Raw genomic sequence first — 13,652 nt, 5'->3', positions numbered from 1 at the left:
ATTCAATAGTGATATTAAAAAAGAAAACTCATACAATAAAGGTTTTAAAACTTGACTTTGATACAGGGCCCCTTTACAAAACAGGACCCTACTTTATTCTAATCTTAGTGGTGCAAATTAATCAAATGACCAAAAACAACTGACATGCAGTGAACCTGGAGATTTTGGAGCTCCTGGGAGTACATGCACACAAAAAAGGCAGGAGTTTATGCTTAACTGCACCAACGACGAGTACTAAAACTGCAGTAATTTGACTTGTAAGCTCTCATTCTTATGTCTTATTCTTTTAAAAAAAACTGGGGACACTGCGTCCAAATATGCAGATTCTGCCCACACATGACTGATGACACCATGAGGAAACTAACCCACTGCCCCATATGTAGCTTCCTCTCGCCCACACACAAGACAGAAGGAAAGAATGAACAATGACCCAGTTCCTCCACTTGGATGGAACAATCAGTCAGCTATGTGATAATCACAGCAGCAGCAGTGGAAACATCAACCTGTGCTTTAAACTGAGCAGCAACTTCAGCCCAGTTCATTTGGGAATGAAAGCCAGCTGCTCCTGGGGGGTAATCAGATCCAGTCAGATGTTCTGATCAGTACATGATCAGATCTTTGTAAAAATTTAGATTAAAGCAATTAGAATGGTTCATTTGTAGGATGGAGAAGTCACTGCTGTGAGTTCATCACACAGTCTCTTCAGCATGCAATGAGTTGAGTCTGAGAAGTGCAAAAGTTATTTTATCAGCTCGAGATTAACGATGCATTTATTTCAGAAAGTCAGCTTTTCTGTGCTCTTTTTATAGCCTCATGTAAGTGTATTTTTAAATCTACAGCGGTTGCACTGCATAAGCTATCCTGATTACCGCTGTAATTTTTGTAGGTGTGACAAATAAGTAAAAAGAGAACAAAAAAGAGGCACTCCTATCTCCTCAACATGACAATGACATAAAACACAACATGCATACAATTGGGACAGCCCATAAACAAAGAGCATGTTGTAATCTGTCCACTGAGGCACTCTCATCATTAGACACTAAGTGCCCCGGAGTCTTGAGGGAGGTAAACAGCAGCATGAAGCATTAGTAGGTCAGAGCTGAAAGTGCTGGATCCCTGTGCATTATTAATAGTGTCTGTGCTAATTGAAAGTCATAACTCCGCAAATGAAACGTCTGGGGCAGACATCACGCCTTGCCACCCTGCAGCCAGAGGAGGATCCCCTTAGATGGAGCCGCAGCTAATTTTAGATTTGCTCATAAATGCAGTCGGGTTTTGTTGCTTACATTGTGTGACAACAATGTCAGGATTACTGTCGTGTGGCTGCAGTACACATGAGCTCTGTTACATAACAAAGGCAGTGAGCCTACTTTTTATTTCCATCCGTGGACCTGTTATTAATATTATCTGTCTTTAATGTTTTCAACTTGAGTAATTTTACTGATGATAGCTTTTTTTCTAGTGACTTGTTGGTAAATGATGTTATAAAATCACCTGGATTCCTTTGTTTTTGCTCTCTTTACATCAATGGAAGCAGCTTTACTGTGTCATCTTTGACATTTTCTCTTCTCTTAATGTTGAATAGACTTCACAAAACAAATCTGATAAACACATAAACAGTGCAAATAATAGCATAGCAGCGTAACAGGTAACACTCTCAAACAGTCTGTTTCTATCGGCTTTATTAATGGTTAATAAATCATTTAATAATTCTTAACAGATCTATTAAAAGCATTCAATAAAGACAACTTTGGGATTGTCAGGTTGTGAAAACTAATTTTGGACTTTTTGAGCACTTATTTCTACAAAGGTGGCTGATATTATATGGACCAAAATCAGATTTTTTTATCTCTTATCACTGCTTACAACAACAGACTTCATGTTTAAAAGCCTTTATCGATGACTTATTAACATTTTTAAAAAAAAAGATACGCTTGATGGCTTCTTGCTTCCTGGCAACCCAAAATGAGAAAGGGTGCGTGCCTGTGCAGTCAGAGTATGTTGTGGAGACAAGCAGCTGGCATTCAGAGCCTGTGAATGTCTCTGCCTAAATATACACAAAGGTTAAATATACTTTCACACATATTATACATATAATGGATAATTATAAAGTAATAATTCCGCCTTATATCCTGCTGGTGGTTTAATTTACTGTTCAACAATGCAATATATGTGAAAGCATTATAGGTTTTTAAGGTCTTAAAGGAAAAGTTCATCCAGAAATTTAAAAATAAATTATTCATTATCTCCTCACTCCCATGCCGATGGAAAGTCCAACTCCAATTCTGGAGCTTCACAGTGAAACAGTGTCGCAGCGTTCTCTAAATTCATCTAAACAACTTAAATAGCTGTGGAAAAAAACAAAAACAAAGACATTCTATGTTTTTTTCCCCATCTACTTCAGCTGCTTGAGAAAATGCTGCAACTTCTTTAAAAACCTATAATACTATAAAATATATTGCATTGGATCGTACAGTAAATTAAACCTGCAGCAGTATACAGGATAGCCGGAATCACCTCCACCTCTGCCGTCTACAGCAGTAAGGTGCTGCTTGCATTGATGCATCAGTAATAACAAACCAGTGATAATGTTTTTGGAAGCATTGTGAGTACTTTAACTTTACTTTATAATACCCAAACACAACTTTTAATCCAGGTCTAGTAATTCAGTGTTTTACACTGTGGTGTTAAATGATCTGAATACTAGTATGTCTCCTGCTGATTGGCTGGGTAAGTTTATCACATACTTTATAACACTGGCAAACAATTTCATATTGTTTTGTCTTCTGAAGTTTTGCTCTGATTATGAGTTTAGACAGCTGTCTTAACATGTGGTGTTAATCAGTTCTCACAGTGCAGTTTTTCACATATTCTCCCTCGGAGGTGAGAAAAAGCTCAGTGCGCATGCGCAGCGTAGTCATCTGACGGCTGAGCCGCTGTGGACGCTGTTACCGCTACATCTCGGGCCACCACAGAGCGGGACACAGACAGACTGCCTCCATGAGGGACCGTCTCCTGCAAGAATCAAAAACCCTTCAACAGACCGAGGACTAACCCGGACAGACGACCCATCTACCCGGAGGTTGTGCGGTTTGCATGCGGGGGATCGTCTCCTGAGATGTAGCCCGCAGCAGCAGCGTCCGTGGGGCTCGTTGTATCGCTCGGTCGCTGCATGGCTCTTCCAGGGGATGCCATGAAAATCAGAGCAGCCGACTGAGAGACCGCTATCACAGACACGGCGGCGGTGGTAGTGGTGGTGGTGGTGGTGGTGAGCGATGGATACTGGTGGAAAGATCATCTGTAGGTAGCGTTTACGAAGATCCACGGAGAGCTGAACGTGTCTGTTGCACAGTGTAGTCGAGCTGTTTGAAGGATGGATTTCAGCCTGCTCCGGCGCATCATCAGCAGATACGTAAGGGCCCCCGTCTGTCAACACTGTCACAACTGTAGCTCTGTGTCTGCAACTATATATCCACTGCATGTTACATGTTACAGCTGCAGCATTGTTTCATCTGACACCCACAGTGCAGTGTGTGTGTGTGCGTGCATGTGCGTGTGCGTGCGATGATCAACACTTTGCTCATCTGCAGTGATAAACACGCTGCTCTGGCAGGCCATTGAATGTGGGCTTTACAATGTTTGTTGTGGAGCTGAATGGGGAATGTGCCAGTGGCTACAGATGCAGTGGTGGCTGGTGGATGTGTAGAATAGAAATCAACTTGGCTGGCCCACTTGCGTTGCTTTAGTGAGTTACAACATGCTCGCATACTAAACTAACCCCTGGTTTTTCTACTCGCCTGGGTCTGCAGGGGGGAATAAATCCCAATCAGGACTCACAGAGAGGAGTTGAGAGCTTGCAGGGACTCAACTCAGCTCAACTGCAGCACTAGTTTGTTCTTCTTACACACACTTGTACTCACTTGCAGCCTGATGGGAAGAGAAGCTGTGCATGTTTAACTGGAGGGAGATGTGGCCTTAACATTATATTCTATATAATCAAGTAATGTGTTACTAGAAATGCTCGGACTGGGTGACAAAATCAAATATCGTACCATATTTTTGGCTAAATACCACGAAATCAATGTTGCGATATTACTGTGGGAATCACTGTTAGTACTTTCACAATGAGATATTTGATAAATAATCATCAGTAATGTGGATATAAAGACTAAGTAGGTAAGAAGAACAGTCTGATACGTTCAGAAAATTACTTCACTTTGCTGTAATGCAACCTTTAAAGGAAAAGTCCACCCAAAAATGTAAATCCAGTCATTATTATTATAAGCGGATGGAAAGTCAGGTGACGTTTCCTCGTCCACGATACATTTCTGGAGCTTCACGGTAAAACAGCGTTGCAGCATTTTCCTAAATAAGTGAAGTAGATGGGGACTTGTTTTTAAAACGTGAAAAAAACAAACCAAAACAAAACCTTAAAATGGCTCTATACAGCTCATCCTGTTTAATCCAGCCCTCTGAGATCCCCACTTGATTTGAAAAGACGTAACTTACAGTTAAAGCCAAGAACTTCACTGTAGATGCTGAGCTAAAAGCGTTTGCGGGCACCCTTCTGAAGTTTGTGCACAAGCTCAACCGCCCACGTCGAGGGTGGAGATGTCTTTTCAAATCAATTTGGGATCTCAGGGCCTCCAGACACTTGCCACCTCCATTACACTGGACAAGCTGTGTGGACTCATTCTATGTTTTGTTTTTCAGTGATTTTTCTATGTTTTAAAACAAGCTCCCGTCTACTTCACTTGTTTATGAGAAGGCTCCATAAATGTATTGTGGACTACAAAACTTCACATGACTTTCCATCAGCATGGGGGTGAGTAGAGAATGACTGAAATTTCATATTTGGCTGAACTTTTCCTTTAAAACCAGGAAATGACAACACTTTTGCCATAACATAACAATATAATATTGATTATAATACTGATACTGACTTTAGAAGGACTTTAAATACGTAGAACAACACCATCATTATCTGTAATCACTGGTCTGTTAGCAGGAAATGTCCACATTGAAACAGAGTAGACGATGGTGAGCTGTAACAGTATTACTGGTCGGTCTGGTCTGCACAGGCCGGCGCCTCAGCAGTCTCTGCTTGTGGGCCAGAACAGGAAGCAGCTGGTTGGTGGGTGGCTGAATGAGAGAAAACTGTGACAGGTCTGGTGATGTTCATCAGACTGGGGGCAGCTCTGGAGTATCAGCACATCGACCCTTTTCACCTGACCTTAACACTGGCTCAGGTGCTGTGAACATAACTATGAGCTATAACTATACTTGGTATGAGCATGTGTGTTCCTGCCTTTGTGTGTGTTTTTATGTATTTTAGTGGCTCGTCAGGCTTGAACCAATGAGTGAGTGTGTGTGTGTGTGTGTGTGTGTGCTCGTGCAGGCGGGTGACAGTGGAGCTTGACGGATGCTCCAGCAGGGCTAATATCAGGGGAAATCAGATCCATGAGTGAGGCGGAGAGGAGGAGGAGGGTGGGATGGGGTCATCGAACACGCCCTTCATCTCTCACCCTCTTCCCTTTGCATCCTCACTCAGCAACATTACGAAGCAGACAAGGAATTAATCATTAATTCAATTATCTGGATATTGATTTAGAATTGGAGGGATGGTTGACGTATATATCTGGTCCTCTATTACGTGTGTGCACCCTCTATTAACCCTGCCATATTCTGAACAGCTGCTCCCTTAATGAGGCTACGTAGAAGAACAAACATTACATCATGCGAGGTGATTAACATGTGATAAGCAAGGCGTCGGAGCCTTTTCTCTGGACAGAGAGAGCAGTAACGCTCTCATCAAGGTCACTGCCTCCCATTACTTTAATAATTGTGTTTAAAAAAAGATAAATTAGTACAGCTTCTTCAGCCATGAAAAGATGTACTTCTGATTGAATCCTCTTTACTCCACCGGGCAAGTTTATGAGCCTTTCACTCCATATCTTGTTCCTTTATTATCTCCTGTCATTGATCTGTGACTTGTCCTCTGCTTAGCTAGTTTTCGGTTTGGCTTATTAACAACATTGTAATATATTTTTGAAATACAACACATTAGACTTTGTTGTGTATAAAATGATTAATTCAGGGGCCTCATTACAGAAAAATGTCTTCTCCAACAGGCTAACATCAATTATAGCTTCTCCAACAGGCTAACATCAATTATAGCTTCTCCAATAGGCTAACATTAGTGTTAGCTTCTCCAACGGTTGAGTAACCTTTCAATTATAATATTTTGGTGCTCATGTTCCTCAAACAGACCTAACAACAGTGGTGCCGCTGTTTTCTGCAGTTATTTTGAATTTAGAAAAGGGTCTCTGCCATCCTAACAAAGGATTTACTTGGGAAAATCTTAAGTTGGGATGATTATGTACTAGCTAAAATTTCTATCCTAAGATAAGAATTTATTTTTCCCCCCTAAATGCACGAAGGAAACGTGTTTCTGTAACACCTTAAAATCTTAAATATGACCCCAAACTCAGATATGATAAGACTTCAGACTTGGAGTTGCCACTGTTCTCCATCGTGTTTACCCCGTCCAACAAGTGTAATGATAACAAAGAAGCAGACACGGTATAACGTCCACATTACAGCACTTTATAAAGAGAGGGGGTTATTTAACTTTCTGAAGGAAGAGCAGTCCGTCCTGCCTGTAAGCCTGTTTTCTGACTCTGGTGAATTGAGCCTGTTCAGTGCGGTAAATTGTTTTTGTAAAAAAAAAATACGGTGTCATGGTGTTTTGCAGTGCGTGAAGTTTAAATGGGACATTCTGTTGCGTCATAACCTAAATCTGTTTAACTTTTTTCACTTTGTTGTCATAAAAGAGTAATGGTTATATTATATACACAGTATAATAGGAGTGTGTGTGTGTGTGTGTGTGGGTGCCCTCTTGTTCTGGTATCTGTGGGCCAGGACGTGACAGGAAACGATTTTATTCATAATGAGATTTATCTGTAAAATGACCTCTTGTGGGTTGAACAGATCCTGTGTATGTGCGTCCACTGGCTTCTCTTTGGTGCCTTTTTGTCGTCGGGTCATAATAATAGCGATGCCGTGATGCCTCAGACGGGCGCAAAGTGTGCGAACTGCATGAGGTCATGATCTGGATAAGAAGGACGCTGGTATGTGTGAGTGGTGTTTATATTAAAGATACATGACACCACATAGCGGCTTAAATATGTTCTATCCTCTTGCGATAACATTTATATGAGCACCATGGCCTCCGCTTTCTCCTTCCCTCAGCTTTATTTACCCTCGTTCCCTTCTATCATCACCCTCCTTTACGTCTTATCTATGAATGTCTGACTGTTATTCTTGCGCAGACCTCTCACAACCTCAGCAGATAGAGCAGAGAGGCCTTCCTTTGATCAAAAGGGTGCCAGCAGTCGCCGGAGCGCTGGAGGGCTCTAGAAAGGTTTCTAGCAACTTTACAGCTCTTTGAGTCCCCGCGGCTTGTGTTGAAAAGCAGAACACAACCTGCGAGATGACTATTTGCCACATTAGCTCCGACTGCAACAAACAGTTAAGGGCAGTCTATTCCTGTCGCTGCCCTCCTCGAAGATGGGGCCCTGGCGGAGAGACAGAGGCAGTAGGTGACGAAAACACACAGGATTTGTGTTTGGGCAAAGCTTTTGCCCGCTGGCCTGTGTGAGTATATCAGAGAAAACAGCCAAGCGTCGGCGTGCTGCTGGCTCATAAGAATTATTCTGTCTCCCACAGCGTGCCCCGGAGACAGAGGTTTCATTATAAGACACATTTTCAAACTCGTATTCGGATGTTGTCGGTGTTAAATGCAGGCAAAATGAGAAAGAGGTTGTTTTTTCTCTGTTCAGATTACGGTGGCGGGAGAAAGGGAGAGAAGAGAGGGAGGGGGAGAGGAGAAGAAGCACAGCTGGATTAAAGACTTATGTAACAGTTGGATCACAGCAAGTCAACTGGGAGAGGAAGCTGGGGCAACAGCAGAATGCATGTTTTGTCATTTTAGAAGTCATCTTCTCGCCGTTATTCTTTGATTTTGTCGCAGGTGTGAAGAAAAGACTTCATCATCGGAGGTCTGGTGGCTTTTGTTATCAGTGTCAGAGGACTTAATGTGCAGACTGAAGGTCACTTTTTCCAAACGTTCCAGCCATAATACTGGTGCATCTATGTTGTCTGTCCTACCTATGAGGCAGTTTCCCCCAAAATGTTATTGCCTGATAAATGATGATAAGAGGCGGATGGCACCTCCCCTCCCCGTGAGCTTCGTCCCCTCTATTTCATTAGCTTCTCCCTCTCTGCTCCTTTTGATGTCTACGCTTTGATTCTGCTTTGTTCCAAAAACGGATCGCCCACAGAGAGTGCAGTCTAACAAGTCCTCGTTGAACCAAATAAAAGCATGAAGAAGATCTTGCGGATATTGTCTGTAGGAGAAACACTTCACGTTTTATCCTAAAGCGTTACACTCTCTTGTCAGATCCAGTTTCACAGCGTTAAATTAATGAGAAAATCCTACACATTTGATCTTCAGTCTGTACATAATTAAGCCTCTGTGTTTGGTCCTGATTCTTGCCATTATGAACTTGGAGACATAGCGAGCTGTCTGTTGCTGCATACTGTGTTGCCATGATGATTAATGGCAAATGAGTAGCAGTGGAGTGTATGTTGAACAGGTCGCCTCCTCCCTTTTCAGCTGAGCAAGGTCTCAAGGCTCCTTTTAGCTTTGCTCAATGCCACAACAAAATTACCTCCTATTAATAAGATTATTGACATCATTTAAAATTCTTAACCTTAGTTTATCCAAGAATGTCTTTATGGCAGCTGTGCTCTCTCATTTGAATGTTGTGTAAAAGATATAAGTCGTCAGATCAGTAAAACCTGGCTCATGTCATTGTTACAGCAGCTATTTGTAAAATCTTTATAAGGTTTGAGTTAAAAACCTTTTTGAGGTTTTGTAAGTCGGCCCACTAGCTCGGAAACCATTGATTAGTTATTGTTATTCCCCGAACATTAACTGTTAATCGATATTCTCTGGGCTGAAATCTACCACAGTCCTGCGTACAGACGTCTGTGTGTCGTCATGTTTTGTATGTTTCTGTCCAGTTAACATGAGTAGTTCATTAATGAAGAGCGCAGTCAGAGGAATTTGATCTGTGAGTTAATGAGGGATACCTGCTCAACATGCTGTGTGCTTCTGCAGTGCAGCATGGCAGGACAGCCGAGGAGGAGGGGTGAGACACGGCCATTTAATCAGGCCAGTTAATGGTGTATACCTTTTATTACACCTCTGTGGTAGAAAGGGGGCTACATCACGGAGACAGCACGGGTAGATCATGACACGTGGCCGGGTCAGAGGTTGCTTTTCCACAATGAAAATATGTCCTTCAAAGTGCTATGGTAGAGAGATCTGTTTGCATTTTAAACCTTATAAACGGCAGACCTGCTCCTGGTCTCTGGTTTTGAATCCAGAGTTTAAACTGCTCAGAGCGCTCTGCCCGAGAAAGTGCACTGCTGTACAGTTGAAACTCAAAGTAGAAGTTGCAGCGGTGGGATGTTATCAAATCCATCTTGTCATCGCTGATGATTGATGGTGATGTAAGACCAGCCTCTCTGCTAGGAGGAGGCCGCTTCACTGTTGTTAATATAGACAAAGCCTCCATGTCCTGCAACCAACCAACCAGCCACTTTGTCTGATGGAGTAGTCGAGTGAAGACTGAACAGTGGGCCGGGGGTTGATACGGATCAGTGAGGATTAATGATCAGATAACTACAAACCACAATGCAATCTCTCTGTGTCTCTCTCCATCCCTCTCGTGCAGTCACACTGTCAGAGTGTGACACTCTCTGCAGTGAGATGGAGGGAACAAAGGGAGGAAACAGCACAGAGAGAAATATGAGGAGATGAATGATGGAATCAGGGAATTGTGGATTTATGAGGATGATGTCTGAATAGAAGTAGAACGTAGTGGAGATGCTGTACAGACAGAGCTGGGTGATATGCATTATGATATTACTAAGCAGCAGTACTGAACAATTAGGCAATTGATAAGCAAAATGACATTATGTTAAATAATTAAAATGATGTCCAAAACATATATACTGAATACTACTATACTACTGAACAAATACATCAATGATTACTTTAGTTTTTGATCACACATCGCTCCGAATTCCTAATTTGAATGTGTTTACAGTGTTTATGTTTAGTATCAACTCATCTTTATAAACAGATGCGTATGAATGCAGAATCTGTAGACAAGACAAGATGTTCAGAAGTGTTCAATCACGTTCGAGCCGGCTTTTGTTGCATGTTTGTGAAGAGTTCATGTGGAGATCAAAGGAAGGCATTGGCCGAATTTAATTCCGGAACCCATCAGCTATAATCTGATTATCATTTAGTTTTTTATTCGCTTTTAAACAAAATTAATCTGCATTCATATGCAGATATCTGTTTATAGAGATAAGACATCTATCAACTCCAACTCTATTCTCACGTCAGAAGTTGTAAACAATGGCCGGCGCATAGAAGAGGAGTTACTGGCCCACATAGCCTGTCCGTTAACCAGATATCCACTGGTTCTGAGAGTATCAACATATAATGCACTCTTCTGAATTCTGTCTCCTTTATCGCTATTGTGATGTTTGTAATCAACTGGTGTCCTGATGAATCAGCAGCGATCAGGGAAACATTTTTGGACTTCTGGACTCTTCCTGATTGAACATGTCATTGGTTGCTGTAGGTAATATATTTATCAATTGCAAACATTGCAATACCAAGTCTCTTGGTAAGAGATTCGCCATGTTGATAACTTGGTTGATTGTTCAGCCTCAGGTCAGAGCTGTTCTACAGAGATGACCGAGGTCAAGTCTGACACAAGCTTGGATTTTTCAAAGGCACTTCTCCAAAGCTTTAAACTTTAGTAGCTGTTGCCAGAGCTACAAGTCTTTGAGATCAAACCCTCAGAAGTAACTTCTGGTGTGCATCTGGATAAAGAATTTTTTCTGATTTCTTTAACATTGCGAGTGTTTTTCAACATTTTTGCTAATTTCTCAGGGATTGTATGTTTTTAGGCAGCTGGTATCTACGATTGAGTACAATTAAATGTGGATCCAAATAAAAAATCCAAATCTTCCAGATTTAAATATGTTTTATTGGATATTGGATTAGGCTTAATTAAATGGGACTGTTGGGCCTTGGCAGAGGTATGTGCTCTACTGAAGGGCCGTTCTAGTTGAAGCTGTTTTGATTAGAGAGCACTGACCATGACACTTAATATTTCTATGACAGATTGTGTGTGTTTTATAATCTTTGCTTTGGTCAGCTACTTACCCTCTATAAAAAAAACTCCTAAGTGGTGAATCATCTGGTTATCAGCAACTACAGCTTCTATTTTTTTAACTTGGCATCAGCCCCAGTCTCTCTCCCTGTTTGTCAGCCTTTAATTGTTTTCGTAACACATTTTTCTCTCTTCTTGCCTTTTTTTTTTTCACTGTGTTTCATTCTTCCATTATGCCGTCATTTCATTCTTTTGTCTGTCTCAGTGTCTTGCACCTGCTGCTCGCCCCCCCCCCTTCAATCTGCCACCCTTTTTCCGCCTCACTTTCCATCTCTCTCTCTCTTTCTCTCTCTCTCTTTCCATTGCACTGCATCTGAGGGTCATGTTGCCCCCCTAATGTTTTGGAGGGGTCTCAAGTTGGCTGACACTGTTGGCTCCATGTCTATTTTCATCCCACGGCCAACAAGCGCCTGTTGATCGCTGTGGATAAGTTTAGATCTGTGACTCTGTGTTTTTTTACTATTGCGCTCCGCTATTTTGACACAGATTTATCATTGCAGAGGCCACAAGAGAAAATCCTTATTAGATCTTGTGTCCAAACTTAAAGAAGAATGTTAGTTGATAGTTGTATTCCAGTTTAAACTTTTTAAAACTTACGACTCTGAATGCACAAGGTTGCTGAGGAGGCATGTGAACATTAAAAGATTCGGTCATTGGCAGTGATGAGCTACAACTCTGCCAAAATGTTGAGGACATTTTAAGCAGTGAAGCGCGGCCTCCAATGAAGTGCTTGTCCCAGAACTTTTCTGCTAATGGTCAACACTTCTGTTTGAGCTGTGTCAGGCAGGCTGCTTTGCCAAAGGCTCCGCTCACACTGCCCACTCAGGCCGAAGCATCAGGAGCCATGTAGGAGGCCAGATGGAAACAAGCAGCTGAATGCTGTGGTCTCTTGACTCTTGATTTTTCTTAGAGAGCTCATTTCCCACAGTAGTGTGTAATGAAGGACACCTTGGAAAAAATATGTGCTGCGTTAAACTCCCAGAATGCACTTCTGTTAATCCCCAGGGAGCTACTTAGATGTAATATAGATGAGAGATGAACTAAGATGGAGCACTTGGATACACAGGATCTAACGTGCTTTCATTATTTTGTATCAATTCATCGGACTGTTCTAGTAAAACCAACAGAAGTGTTGTTTTGTATGTGTGTAGCAGAAAAAGAAAAATCGAATGATGGAGCAGAGTGCAGACTGCAGAGAGGTCCTACAGGATGAAGTGGAAAGATAAATGACAAATCCACACTTGTGTGACTCAGAGCTGATTCCACCTACACACATCAACAAACACGCACTCAGCCTTTAGTCGGCCCTGTCTTGTCTGTGAGGTTGTTTGTAAAAAGAACTGACTGAAGTCGCGTTACAGTGTTGTGTAACATATGTTTAATCCAGGACAGTCAGGCAAGGTTCTTATTTAAAGAAGGATTTTATTTGTAATTCATTTGGACTGTATTACAGTTACTTTGAATTTGATTTGGTGTTGTTTATGGTGTCAGATTTCATTATTAAAATAATCTGTAGATCTTTTTTAAAAATGTCTTTTGAGTGATTTACTGTATCGACTCAAAATATAACAAACGTCCATCACTGTTTCTGAGTGTGGCATCTCGAAGTTGCTTGTTTTGTTTTACCAACGGTCTGAAATCCAAAGATGCTCAAATTACTGTGATATAAAACAGAGAAAAGCAGCAAATCAGCATATTTCAGAGGCTAAAACTAATGATTCTTTGACCTTTTTACTTGATAAATGACTGAATTATTCATAACATTCAGCCACTAAACCCTTACATCGCATTCACGTTACAACATCGCTCTCGTTCGAGTCATCTGCCCTCTCAAGCTGTTGCCAGTTTGTGCACTAGCTAAGGTTGCTAACACTAGCTAACATTAGGGCAGCACAGTATGCTGAACTCTTCTTATGTTTATTTACTACCAAGACTGTTGATCGCTGACAAAACACAGATACCACATGATACCAACAGACTAGACAAACAGACAAACCAACCATCAGAATTCTTACACAGACATAAACAGATTTTGGACCCCACAAACATTTTTAAATCATCGATTCACAATCATAATAATGTTTTTAAGGAAAAGAGATAGTATTAATCTGCATCTTTCAACAAGCTCTGTCGATGTGTCGTTTTAGTAGTATCAGTATATCCAGGAAAATCTGGTCGATTTTTCTACAGTAGACTAAGGGTGCAAAATAAGCATTAGATAATTAAAATCAAATAATGAACATCAGTTGATGAAATCTAATTTATTTAGAGTAGACCATTAATAGTCCATATTCTGCATTTAGTCGATGCCTGGTTGTGAGGAGGTGTTGG

Source organism: Pagrus major, chromosome 9, assembly GCF_040436345.1.
Source record: "Pagrus major chromosome 9, Pma_NU_1.0".
Taxonomy (NCBI): domain Eukaryota; kingdom Metazoa; phylum Chordata; class Actinopteri; order Spariformes; family Sparidae; genus Pagrus; species Pagrus major.
The sequence above is the reverse complement of the archived record's forward strand: the minus strand, read 5'-3'. Positions refer to the sequence as shown.